The 13,687-nt window shown below is 40.5% G+C and overlaps 1 protein-coding gene across 1 annotated transcript in view; it reads left to right on the forward strand.

Moving 5' to 3' along the window:
* Positions 1–13,687, forward strand: part of PAIP2B (poly(A) binding protein interacting protein 2B) — a 58,929-nt gene that overhangs the window by 19,587 nt on the left and 25,655 nt on the right. The gene's annotated exons all lie outside the window — the stretch shown is intronic.

The raw sequence follows: 13,687 nt of genomic DNA on the forward strand, positions 1-13,687 counted from the left end.
AAAGACTTCTTGTAGAAAGTGGGAGCGTAACATCTGCTCTTCAGTGTCATTTCCAGTGATCAGATGACTTGAAACCATTTGATAATGCCAAAGATTTTGGTGTCAAGTATTCCCTTTTTTGGCTCATTAGTAGCTGCTGCTTTGGTGGAGGTGGGACAGCAAAGGGCTTGCCAGGCCGTCTCTCCCCTGGGACCCCTCTCTGCAGCCATAGTACCAGGGCTGACTTCTGGGCAGCGTGGGGGATCCAGGACGTGCTGCCACTTCTGGGCTCTTGGGCTTTACCTGTCTTTTGGTGGCAAATGAAGGTGGGCCTCTTCTTCCCAGGTCTGCTGCTCTCAGGGATGGCTACTGCACCCAGGCAACACTCCTTTGTGTTCAGAACTTTGAGGATATAAATGCTTCCTCAATGTGGTAAATAACTCCAAAACCAAAAGTTAGCGCTCTCTATAATAGAGCAATGCTAGAGGCCTTTCCAGTTGTGTTAGAGAATTCTGTGATCTTCACTATTATTTGATATATTTAAAGAAATGCTTGCTGTAGCAATAATATCAGAACAAGAATGAGGGAATAGGAATAAAAAAAGAAGAAATATATCTACTTTTTGCAGATGACATGAAGACTTAATTGAAACAATAACTTCATCAAAATCGCAGGTTATAAAATAAACCTTATCAGCCTATTTTGATATTACTAACAAGACATAGCAGGAAGCTAATAAAAAGAGAAAATTCATTCAAAATAATTGGGAGTCTATCTACTAAGACATGAAGAATTACATAAATAAAGCAGCTAATAATAATAGCATTTATATTTATTTGGCACCTACTGCATGTCAAGCACTGTGCTTGAGTGCTCATTGCCTTACAGATATTATCTCACTTGCTTCTCAAAGATAACCTGTTTGGTACGTGCTGTTATGAAGGCAAGTAGTTAAGTGATATGCCCAGGGTCATACCTCAAGTTTCTTAGGTTGCATTTGAACTCATGTTTTCTTAACTCTAGGCCCAGGGCTCTGTCCAATGTGCTGCTTAACCTCAGGAGCTATAAAGCACTCTTTACAGAAGTAAAAACTGACCTACATATAAAATTACTTTTTATAAATTCCTTTACTATTCAGTATCGTACTAGACAACAAATCAAAAAGTTACTTTAAAAAAAAAGTTACTTTACAGAACTAGAGGAAAATACTAGATTCGTGTGGAAAAGCAAAAAGTTAAATTTTAAAGAAAATAATAAAAGGGGTCTACCAGTCCCAGATCTCAAACTAAACAATTATCCAAAAAATTTGATATGAGTCAAAAAATAAAAAAGTTGGTGAATGGAATAGAAGCAGAGTATTAATAGATTATTAGGTTAAGAACTTCTTTGAGTCAAACTGTCAATATACAGATCAATTTTGTTTACCTATTATTTGTTACAAAGGAGGGCATTGTTTTTTTTAGTTGTGGAATAAGAGGTATTAATAGTGATGCTAAAACTCAAGAAAGGAAAGGAAACATAAAATACACAGAAAACACATAGTCATTTAGAGACAATCAAGACATTGTGGAATTAAGATGTTTAATTTATTATGTGTTTTTAAAAAATAATTACGTAATTGAGATTCATAGTTTCGCACATAATTCTCTTTTTCTGTTCTTTGTATAAAGGTATCTTATTTGTTGATGTTTGTCAAGTTCATAATAGTCAGAAAAGTGAAAGGCGGCACCTGATTAGACTTGCCTAGAAGAGTGAGTCAGATGAAACTTTTCCTAATGAGGCTAGACAGGGGGACCGGGGACCTGAGCTCTGACAGCATTAGGTCGTATGGGGTAATGTTAATCATGTTATGTCAGATAATCTACTAAGTAACTCTGTGATTGTTTTTCAACATTCATTTTCTTTATTTTTTAATGATATTCTATTTCCCCCCATTTACCTATAAAAACAAATTTTAAGTTTTGAGTTTCAAAATTTTGTTTCTCCCACTCTCCCTTACTGTCTTCCTAAGGTGGTAAAAATCTGATATAAGCCATACATGTGCAATCAAGTAAAACATTTCCATATCAGTCATTTTGTAGAAGAAAACTCAAACTAAAAAAAAGTGGAAAAATAATAACCCCTTCAGTTCTTTCTTTGGAGGTCGATAGCATTTTTCATCATGAGTCCTTTGAACGATCTACCTCAGGATCATTGTATTGCTGAAAGTAACGAAGTCAGTCACAGTTGATCATTGTACAATGTTACTGTTACTGTGTACAATGTTCTCCAGGTTCTGCTCACTTCACTTGAATCAGTTCGTGCAGGTCTTTCCAGGTTTTTCTGAAATCATGCTGCTTATCATTTCTTACTGCACAGTATTATTCCATTACACATTCTTATACCACAGCTTTTTCAGCTACTCTTCAATATATGAGCAATCCTGCAATTTCTAATTCTTAGCTATCACAAAAAGAGCTTCAGTAAATATTTTTGTACTAAACTATTTTTGATCTTGTTGAGTTACAGACCCAGTTGATATGCATAGTTTTATAGTCTCTTGGGATCCAAATTGTTCTCCAGAGTTGTTGAGTCATTTCATAATTCCACCTGTGATGCATTAGTGTCCCAGTTTTCCCACATCCCCTCCAACATTTTTTGTTTTCCTTTTCTGTCATATTAGCCAATCTGATAGGTGGGAAGTGGTACCTCAGAGCTGTTTTAGTTTGTATTTCTCTAATCGATAGTGAGTTAGACCATTTTTTGTATAAATATAGCTTTATTTGTCTAAAAATTGCCTATCCTTTGATCATTTATCAATTGGGGAATGACTTGTATTCTTATAAATTTGACTCAGTTCTCTATAAATTTGAGAAATGAGGCCTTTAACAGAGATACTTGCCATAAGATTTTCCCCCATAGTTGGCTACTTTCCTTCTAATTTTGGTTTCATTGGTTTTGTTTGTGCAAAGACGTTTAAATTTTATGTAATCAAAGTTATTTATTTTACATTTTGCAATGTTCTCTATATTTTATTTGGTCTTAAATTATTTCCTTATCTATAGATCTGATGGGTAAACTGTTCTTGTAATTTACTTATGATATCACTCTATATATCTAAATCATATGACCATCTTTATCTTATCTTGGTACATGGTGTAAGATGTTGGTTTACATCTAGTTTCTGCCATATATTTATTTAAAAAAAAATAAAGTTCCAAATTCTCTCCCTCCCTTTAACCCTTCTCCTACCATTGAGATGCCATCAATATGATCCCCATTATATATGGGAAATTATATTAAAAATATTTTCATATTAGCCATGTTGCTTCCTCTCTCCCTATTTCCTCCTTTTCCCCCCAAAATTTTTTTTTTGCCCAAGACATTGTTCATTCCAGCCCTGTCACACTTTGACTAGAGACTTTTCTAGACTGTTTTCTTCCCAGGAATAAACTATGAAAGCAGATGTCTATATGAGAGGGAAACTGTACACCAAAGTAGACAGAGTGATTTAAATGCCATCAAAGTAGCATGGGTTTTATACCTTCACTCTGTCTACTGGAAGGTACCCAGATCTTTGTACAGTGCTAGGGAACTTATTAGTAGTATTCCTTATATAAGGTGTCTTCTTGGAATATGTTAAGATTACATAGGAATCCATGATAGAACAATTGAATTAAATTAGCTACTTGAGGATTGCTTAACAGCACTGATCTACATATAAAACAGAAGCCTTCATTTGAAAAGGTCTTAGCCAGTCTTATGAAGCATGTCTTGTAAAAGAGCCAAATAGAAAAGGCTTCCTTCGAGATGTTGAGGTTCTCCAGGTTTTCTTTGAGGTTGATAATTATATGGGGTCCTGGAAGTAGTATTGAACTTCTTCAGTGAGCTCAAGAGCTTTTCAGAAGAGATTGGTCCAACAGTTCACTTAGGGAAAGCCAGATGGATGGAGAATGAGTATAACTTGTGTGCATTTGGAAAAGCAGGTGAGTTGTTCTGTTAGTGCATTTTTTTTTTTGAATAGATACTAAAGATGGACACTAAGCTGAGCCAGAAGTAAGGAAAAAATCCAGGCAGGTCATATTTTGGAATATGCCCACAGCTTCAGGGGATACTCCTTGGCCCAAAGGGCTCCTTTATTCTTTGATATCTCTGTAATAAAATCCTCCTGTACTGTCTCAGGATGATGCATGGAAATTATGGTCCTCTCAGGTCAGGCTAGTGCTACACAAGCTTTGACAAGTTTTCCAAGTTAGAAAGTCTTGGGATGTGGCCCTGGTCACAAAGGGTATCTGTGTGAGAAGCCAACCCGGCTGATATAAAGTAATTTATCACTAGCAGCTTACCTACCTCTTTTTACAGTTTTGCATTTACTTAATCGTGACCTCCCCCCACAAAACAAAACTATCATGTCATTTTCTTCTCAGATTACTGCTCTTATTCTGCTCATCTAAGTCAGGTTCCTTCAGGTTTTGGGGGGATGAAGAGTGGGACCAGACAGCTGGGGTTAACTGACTTGCCCAGAGTCACACAACAGGTAAGTGTCAAATGTCTGAGGCTGCATTTAAAGCCAGATCCTTCTGACTTCAGGGTGAGTGCGCCATAGGTTATTTTTCTATTTGCTCCTTCCATAGTGCAGAGCCTTCCAGCTGGTTGGTCACAAAGTCGAGCTTGTTGATGGCAAAATAGCATACCTACCATGTTTCCTTCTGAGAACAAGAGAGAATTACCTTGAGAAAGGTGATGGTTTAAGAGGCCTCCTTTCTGCTCTCCCCCGATAGACTCGAGGTCCACTAACTGCACTCCCTTTGGTGCTCTCAAGACTTAAGAGAAATACAAAGTAAGCTCTTTCTGCAGAAAGATTGGAAAATTGATTTACAATATAGGAAATCTTCAACTTAGAATTAATGTCCAGAAAGTTTATACATATTCTAAAAGTTGGTGGTTTAGAATTTGGAATTCATTTTTCCGTGGAAACAGTGTTGGAAATGATAAAGACTTTTGCAGAGATTCTGAAGGGGACTTCTGGGCACTTTCAAGGGCATTAGAGGTTGATGACATTGGTTATTATGTCTAATTTCGTTTTGTAATTTGATGATTTTCCTTTTCCTGAGTACAGATTTATCATTAACACTACATTTGTGCTTCTCAGTCATGATCAGGATCACTTTGGGGGCTCACAAATGGAATGAAGAGAGGGACGGAGGGAGAGAACAGAAAAGAGGGAAAGAAATTTTCCTGAGGTAACTGGGGAAGAGTTGGAGGAACAAAGGGAAGGAAGAAGGGGGATTAGAAATGTGTATTGCCTAGAAGGGAAAACTGTATAAATTCTGATTGGTTGGGCCAGGGGAAGAAAAGAGGTGGTTGGGAAGAGACTTTGGGTTAAAATGTTTCTCCGCCAGTCACTAGGCAGGGCGTGGCCTTGATTAGAATGGAACACACAGTTTGTAACTAATTTTTAATGATTATAAGATGGCCTTAACCCAGGGAGAGCCTTTAAGTATCTTTTAAATGGGACTAAGTATGTCTTACTATGAGCCTAAAGGAGATTAGGGAACATCTTCCTATTGTTGAAATGAAATAGGACAGGTAGGTGACCCGGGGATGGAGTGTTAGATCTGGAGTCAGAATGACTCCTTTTCTTGGGTTCAAATCCCACTTCAGACACTTACTTACCTTGATGTGTGACTGTGGGCTATAAAATGCACTGAGAAGGATGTGGCAAACCGCTCCACTATCTTTGCCAAGAAAAGTCCAGGGGGTCGTGAAGAGTCAGACATGTGAAAGGACTAAACAGCAGAATCAGTATTTTTGAATTGTGAGGGGAAGGAAACTTCCTTATTAGGAGTATCCCAGCTCAATGAAATCAGAGATCTAGTCTAAAACCTGAGTGATCCCAGGCCTGGGCACAATGTTAGGGCCCAAACCAAGGAAACTTTGTGAATTCAAAAGCACTCTGTCAGTGAGCGGAGAGGAGGCATTTTCAGTCCTGGGGCCTTGTCAGAGATTAACTTGATGATGTAAAGGTTTTACCTGTCTGATAGTGGCACGCAACCACAGCAGAATTAGGTTGGACAATGTTTAACCAGTGACATGTCAGAGTTAGGAGTTATTTCTCCTCTTTGTAATTTACATTGAAAATAAAGTTGGTTTCCTATTTGCCTTTTTAACAATTGCTTGAAATCTCTCCCTTGCCTCCCAACACTTTCTTGGCTTCTTTATCTGATGAACTTTGGAATGCTCATTGTCAAAGTTCTTTGGGTGAATGAATACATGTTGTGAGAGAACTTTTTGCTTGAATTAGATGGAAGGCAGCTAAGGCAAGTAGCAGATGAGCATCAAAGCTGCTGACGCATAGTTTTAGGGGCTGATGCTACAGAATCCCTTAGATAAGGTCTCTTAGAAGGAATGGAGATTACTGTCATTTTCAGACTGACATAGAATATTACTGTTGGAGCTTGGAGCTACACACACACACACACACACACACACACACACACACACACACCACTTTTTCCAAACTTCTGTTTCTTCCCCAGAGATCCCAAAGAAGAACATTGGATTCATTTAGATATTGAGAGAACAGATAGTGGTGTTGAAGACAATGGAAATGTAATTTGTGATTTTTCATGAAAAAGATTTGACTTCTTCCAGATCTGTTTTTTAAAAGATTTTTGTCTTTGAGTTTCATAATTTTAAAGGAGTTTTTAAGAAGTTTATTCCACTTAAGTCATTAGAAGTATGATAGAAAATGTACACAGAACAAGGCTTAACTTGTAAAATACTTGACAGAATACTTGGAAATAAAAGAATTACATATAAAGACAAAATCTGAATATTAGATAGCAATGGCAAGGTTATTTTTTTTTTTTGCCTGACTAGAAATGAAGTATGGAGCACGGATGAGGGTTAGAGAGGAGTAAAGAAGAATAAGAACAAATGGAACTGGTGAAGATGATGTGAGAAAATGTGTCTGAAATGTAGCTTCTAGGTCATTGAATTTGATTCTGCAACTCTACCTAAGAGGAAGGAATTCATACAGGCCAGTCAAACCAGGCTCTGCATTGTACAAATAGGATCAAGTTCAGCAGACACTAAGCCTGTCTTACATTGAAGGCATTGATGGCCTAGCCCTGTCTCAAAGAGATTTATAGGCCAGTAAAAGGGCTGACACACACAAGTAATAACTGTAAAGCGGGCTAGAAAATGACTATGTCCATAGAAGAGATCAAAGAGAACGAGATAGAAAGAGAGGCAGGAACATTTCTGGGGTGAAGGGAGGTGAGGATATCAGGGAAGCTTGGCAGGTAAGCCAGGTCTAAAGGATAGGGGAAGAAAGGGGAACATCGCATCTCGGGCAGAGAAGGCAAGCAAGGAAGTTCAAGAGGGCCATAGGAGATCAGGAAGCAGTAAAATTTAGCAAGAAGATGGATCCTTGATTCAATGTAAATTATTGGGAAACTTAAAGGACCTTATATGTCCCTAGTTTGTGAGATATTGTTTCTCAGATTTGAATTGTAAGACTTTAGGAATTAGCTTTAACTTCAAAGGACAGAAATAGAACCTTTGGATTGCTGGAAAACAAATTTCCATTTAATAGAAGGAGCTTGCAAAGAATGAGAGCAATCCAACAGTAAAATGAACTGCTTTGAGAGCAAATGAAGTAGAAGACTGGCCAGTGTTCAAGCAAGAGGCTGTCAGGAATGGAATGGAGCGGATTCATTCTTGCATGTGGTCTGAGGATGGGCTCCATGACCTTGAAGGCTCAATTCAGCTCTTCAGGTTTACTGATATTACTTAGGCTGGCAACATGCTCACATCTGGTTTAGGAAATATCAAAGGGAAACCAAGAATGAGTGGAACCTAAACCTGGAATGCTGCCTCTTGATATCAGTAAATTTAGGGTTGGTAATTGTCCCAACCAAGATTTTAGTGGTTTAAAATTAGATTGGATGAAATGGCTAAAATATGGAAGGTCTCTGAGTCATCATTCTCAAGAGTGCGCCCCATTTCATTCCAGCCTATATAAAGTGCATGGGGTTTGTGCTTGTGTGCACACACAAGGCGTTTTCACGTTCTGTACCATGGCAAAGAAGCCCAGTGGTCCTTGAGCAAGAACAATTTTGAGAAGTCCTGTGTGTGGGCAGCTGACTAATCGTATCCCAGCTGTCCCACTAGTCACTTTCTGGTTCTTCACACAATAGGCCTAAGACTGTCATAGATGTGCTGGGACAGTGTCACAGCAAATGGAGACCTGGCAGTTCAGAGCACAGCTGGTTTTCAGCATGGACATGTCAGGTCTAAAAAACTGGATTTTTAGTGTATGAAATTAATGAAGTGTGTTCATAGATTTCACATAAAACTATTTGTACAAATGAGCTGCCCAGACTAATCCCAGCCACTGGTTCTATTCAGATCCTAGTCACTAGTGGAGTGTTCTGAACCAAACTGTTGCTTAAGCACTTTTTTTTGGTAGTAAGAAGAACCATGTGCTTCCCACCTTGAGCCAGAATGCTTAGCTGCTGTTTCCTATCTTCTGGATATTTTTTATTAACTTCTCTGTAGAGAAGAGTCTAGTTAAAAAAAAAAAAAAATATATATATATATATATATATATATATATATATATATATATATATACATATATATATATATATATATATCAAGCTAAGCTTTCAGAACGTAGTTGAGATTTATCATAAACTTAAGGAATAGACAAACCAGTTATGTAGCCCCTTACCCATCCCAGTTGGTGGGAATTGTGGGAAGTTGCCTAGAATGAGAAGCTTCTCAACCTAGCAGTGACTTCAGGCCTTGATTGTGGGGCCTTTTGTTTTTTGGGTAGGTGAAAGGTCTCATGGCACCTAGTGATTCATTTGTCTTGTAGTCCATAAGCTATTAACATTTATTAAACACTTGCTGTGGGTTTCGTGATATCTCCTAGGGGTGTTTAAGGAAGAGGGATCCCTGCTCTTTGGAAGCCCACGGTCTAACTGTATAGATGGGACAGTAACATATCTGCCTCTAAATCAAGCAGTGGATGTGTATACCCAACCATACATGTAATATAACATAACATGTAATAAATGTGAGGGGAAAAATGGGAGTGGAGTTGCCAAATCCAGATGTGGTGGGATGCAGAAGCTTTGTTGAGGAAAAGAAGGGGCATTTAGGGAAGCAAAGTGTCCTGTGCCAGAGTTTGGAGACAAGGGAGTGGAAGCTATTGGCAGATGAGAGCAAATGAACTCTGCTGGAGGCTGGTGCTGATCAGGTGGATAGAAAAGATAGGAAAGAATTCCCTATGGTGCTTGAGGTGCCCTCCCGGGGGCAATTAAGAAGGCTGTGCAGTATCATTCCTCTGCCAGACAGTTTTCTCAGCTTCAGGCAGCATCTTTCTAGCCCCATGGGGTCTTGGGATACTTTCCATCCTCAGAGATTTGTCAGGCCAGCTCTTTATCAGCCCAGCCCATGTGTGATTTTTAAAATCTCTTTTCTCCCAGTGGGTTTTCTCTCTCTTTTGGCTCCAAATGAGGATTTCTTGTTCCAGTCAATATAAACAAATGTCTCCTCCTAAGAAAAGTGGACAATTTTTTCACTTCAACTATTAATATATTTACTTCCAAAATGCATATGTGGAGGCTTTATTCTGACAGAAATATTTTAACTTGAGCTGTCTGCTTATTTCAGGCTAATGGAGAGTGCTGAGCTCCACTGTCCAGGTAACTTTGCTATGGAGTTTGGAACGAGATGAATATTTGTTCTTTTGGGTGCTCTGCTGGCCCAATGCTTACTCAAAGACTTCTTGCCTCCCAAAATTATTGAGAAAATAAATGAATACCCAGAGGCATTGTGAACAAAATTAGTTGGTTTGAAGGTACTAGATTCCTCTTCCCAGTGTTTTCTTATGAAAAATGCTTTTGCTCCACCTTATAACAGAAAGGGGATTTGGCCAATTTTCTTTTTAACTATTGCTCAGATCAGGATTGGCCACTTTTCAAAGGTGGGGCCAAACCCTCCCTAATTCACTCTCAAAAGGGAGAAGGCTGAGAAAAATGTAGACAAGTCCCTACTTGATGAAAGATTTACAATCTAAAAACACTGTGTTGGTTTAAAATGTTGAATTTAATATGTGTATAAAGGTCAAGTATACCTATCATTGAGGATCTAAGGCAAGAGTGCTTTTCTAAGAGTTTTCTTGGATGGGTCTGTCTGTAGTACCATCTGCAGTAGAGAATAGCAGATCCTTTTGCTATCTTAGATTTTATAGATGCAAGATTCTTTAAAAAATAAGCTAAAAATAGATGCTTGGGGAACAAAAAGGTAAAATCTCTACTGCATTGCCCAGGAGCTCAAATTTTAGTGGAAGAGACAACATTCAGATTTCTTCCTAGAGGTAAGAGGGAGTCACTGGAACCGATTGAACAGGGAGAGCTTTAGGAAGATCTCTGTTATCCAAGAGGAGGGAAGGTGGCCTGGGAGGGAGAGGTATGTGACAGGGAAGCCTACAGCAGGTTACTGCAGCAGTCCAGAAATGGAGAGCTGAGGGCCCGTCCTGTGGGGCCCGAGTGCCGGGGTCTGGGCAGCTGATTGCCTTGGAGGGTGACTTGGCTCTTGGGGCTGGCTGAGAGCCCTCATTGATCTCAGGAACCAAACACTATGACTTTCCCAAGCCTGGGATTATCTCCTCTTCCGCCACTTCCTTTTCTCCTCCTTTGCAGAACTTTCTCGTTTGGCCCGAGGAATGGCTGCTCCCCGAGGCAGGTGCTCTCCTTTCTGGGCACACCTTGTTCTGAAGGACGGGGACAAAGGACACACGGCATTTACTGAGGCTCTGACATGTGCCAGGCGCACACCAAGTACTGGGGGCGTAAAAAGAGGTGAAAGATGCAGGTGCTTTTCTCGCTGCCCCTCGGCTGGTTGGGTGCTCTCTCTGTCCTGTGTTTTCTGTGCCCGTTGGCTCTGTGAGTGCCAACACTGACTTACTTTTCTCTGCATTGTCAGATATTGGCACAAAGCCCTGCCACACAGTAGGCGCTTAGTAAATGTTTATGGATTCCTCAAAATACTTAAATAGGCTCCACAGGTTTCCCTCCCCTGGGCCTTCTGTACTGGCCCTTATAAGTCAGCGTGCTTCTCTCTGGGGAGCCCTGATCAAGGTGATCTCGACTTAGGATCGGAGAGTTAGGGGTTTACAACTGGAAGGGACCTGGGGAAAGCCTCTCGTTTTACGAGTGAGCGGAGGCCTCGAGAGGAGGCAACTCACTCAGTCTCCCAGTGAGAGGGAGACCCCGGTTCGAACCCAGGCCTTCCCACTCCAAAGCCAGCTCTGGGCCCCTCCTGGGAGAGCTCACCCTCTCTCAAACAGCCAGACACCCTCCCTCAAACATCACTCCTGTGTCCCAAAGTGTATTGGTAACATCAAGTCACATTCGAAATGTCCCGGGGAGATAGAAGCTCCTAGTGGACAACTTCCCTACAACCATCAGCCCGGGTCAGTGTCAGCTGTGAGTCTGCGTCTGCTTCGCCCTCTGGCGGCGAACTCTGTAAACGTGCAAATCTCTGCGTCTGGTGGAGTGGGACTGAATGGGGAGAGTCCTTAACTGTAACAGAGAGTTGCCCCATTTGGGGGACGCTCTCAGAGTCTGTGGAACGTTCTTTTATCCAACTTAATGGCAAATCCTTTAATGATGGGTCTGATTTGTTTCTTAGCCAAGAGTCATCCCAAATTAAATCTGATGTCAGATCGATTAATAAATACCTTATTGGAGTTAAAAAGTCGTGGCTGACAAGCAATGAGACATTTTCTGGTGTGGTTTAATGCTCTTTCCGAAGGCACTTTTTAGAACAGGGAATATTCTTAATATGATTCCCAATGTGTTCGGAGCGTTGACATGAGTGTTGGAATCCGGGAGTGACTTTTCAGTAACCACTTGGAAGGAACGGACTCTCTGGGACGGATAAATCCTGGTGCGTTAAGTGTTTAATCTTGTTATTTTGTAAGTAGACGCCCCATTACCCAGCGGCTCCGTGGCTGTGCCCTTTCCTGTTATGGTGATTCCAGATCTCTGGCCTGAACCTGGCACCAAATCCAAGGGCCAAGTATGACTGGAATTAGGAATGATTCAACTGGAGGCTATATTTAATGGGAGAGATTACTTTACCCGAGGGACCATCACAGTTGGACTTGCTTTCTACTAGTCTCACACATTTGGATGTTAAACTAATACTGGTTAGTAGCATTTACTTCCGTTCTCTGGGCTTACCGTGAGAGCCTGGGTTGTCAGTTCAGATTGACGGTTACCTGGGAACTCTGAGTGCCAGGCTGGAAGGGGGAAATGTCTGGGGATGATTAATGGGGAGATCAGCTTTCTCCCTGCGCTAATCCTTTCTTTGCCTTTGCCTGGGTCTGCACAAGGAAGTTCAGTGACCTAAGGGGAAAGGAAAGTACAGAGAGTCATGCTGCCATTGGGACATTTGAATTCCTGTCTCACCCCCCACCCCATCCTTTTTGACTCCTCATTGAGAAGGTATGCACTCTGCTCATGTACAACAGTGTCTGTGGAAATTCCTTAAGAAATAAGCTCTCCATTGTGTGCTCTCCCAAATGAACCCGAAGTATATCAGAAAGGCCTGGAAATTTTGTGTATCCTCCTTTTCTGACCTGAGAGTTGCTAAAAGAACTTTGCAGCAAATTGGTCATGGTTTCAGGATCTTCAAGTACTAATTTCAGTGCGATTTATTTAGTCCTTTCTCTGCCTCCCAATAGAGGAGATGTGATTGCTCACTTCTTGCTCACTCTACAACTGATACAAGTCAGCTACTTTATAGCTTTGATACAAAATGTAATATTCTTGAATTTGTTTTTAATGTGAAACTGAAAGTATTTTTCTTGCTTGTGGCCTTGAGATTTTTTCCCTGTTAATAAAATAGGATAACTGATTTGAATCAACTTTGCTTCTATAGTTTCTTTCAGGGAACAGGCATGGAGGGGATTGGCCGCACCAGCCCCCCTTAGCTAGGCCTTCCTCCTCCGTGGCATAATCTCTTCCTCCTCAGCCTTGCCACTGCGGCTGCCGGGCACCACGGAGGATTGACTCCTGAGCTTCAGCCCTTTGATACTGCCCTGAGACCCCTTCACAAGTGCTTAGCATCCCAGAAAGTCGCTACAACCTTAACCTTTTGGCCTTTTTTTCCCCTTTCTAAGGTTCACAGATAGCTTTTGTTTTTATGTTAAAAGTTGCTTTACAGTGTTAACATGGCTGCTTCCACACTTCACCTCAGTTGAATCCTCCCTTGTGACAAAATGTTGTTCAATTAAAACAGCTGACATTTCAGTCCGGGCAGCAAATGGCCCCAACCATCTGTCAAGAGGAGTCTTCATAATTATGTAGATGTCCCCTTCCTTTTGGACTTTTTCTGCAGCTCTTTCTCTCTCTGGTTTCTCCCATTCATCCATGTTTTGTAGTGTAATGATTGTCTATAACTTTTACGTATCACAATATGTTCGGCCACTTCCCGTTTAGGACATCTAGGTGACATAATATTTAGAGAACTGGAGTCAGGAAAAACCCATGTCCCAATCTTGTCTCAAATATTCAACATCTGTGTGACTCTGGGGAGTCAGCTAACCTCTTCCAGCCTCAGTGTATTCACCTGTAAGATGTGAATGATAATAAGGCAGTTATCTCCCATGTTTGTTGAAAGGACCAAGTGAGATAATGTCTATAAA

This window comes from Antechinus flavipes, chromosome 2 (assembly GCF_016432865.1).
Source record: "Antechinus flavipes isolate AdamAnt ecotype Samford, QLD, Australia chromosome 2, AdamAnt_v2, whole genome shotgun sequence".
In the NCBI taxonomy this organism is placed as follows: Eukaryota; Metazoa; Chordata; class Mammalia; order Dasyuromorphia; family Dasyuridae; genus Antechinus; species Antechinus flavipes.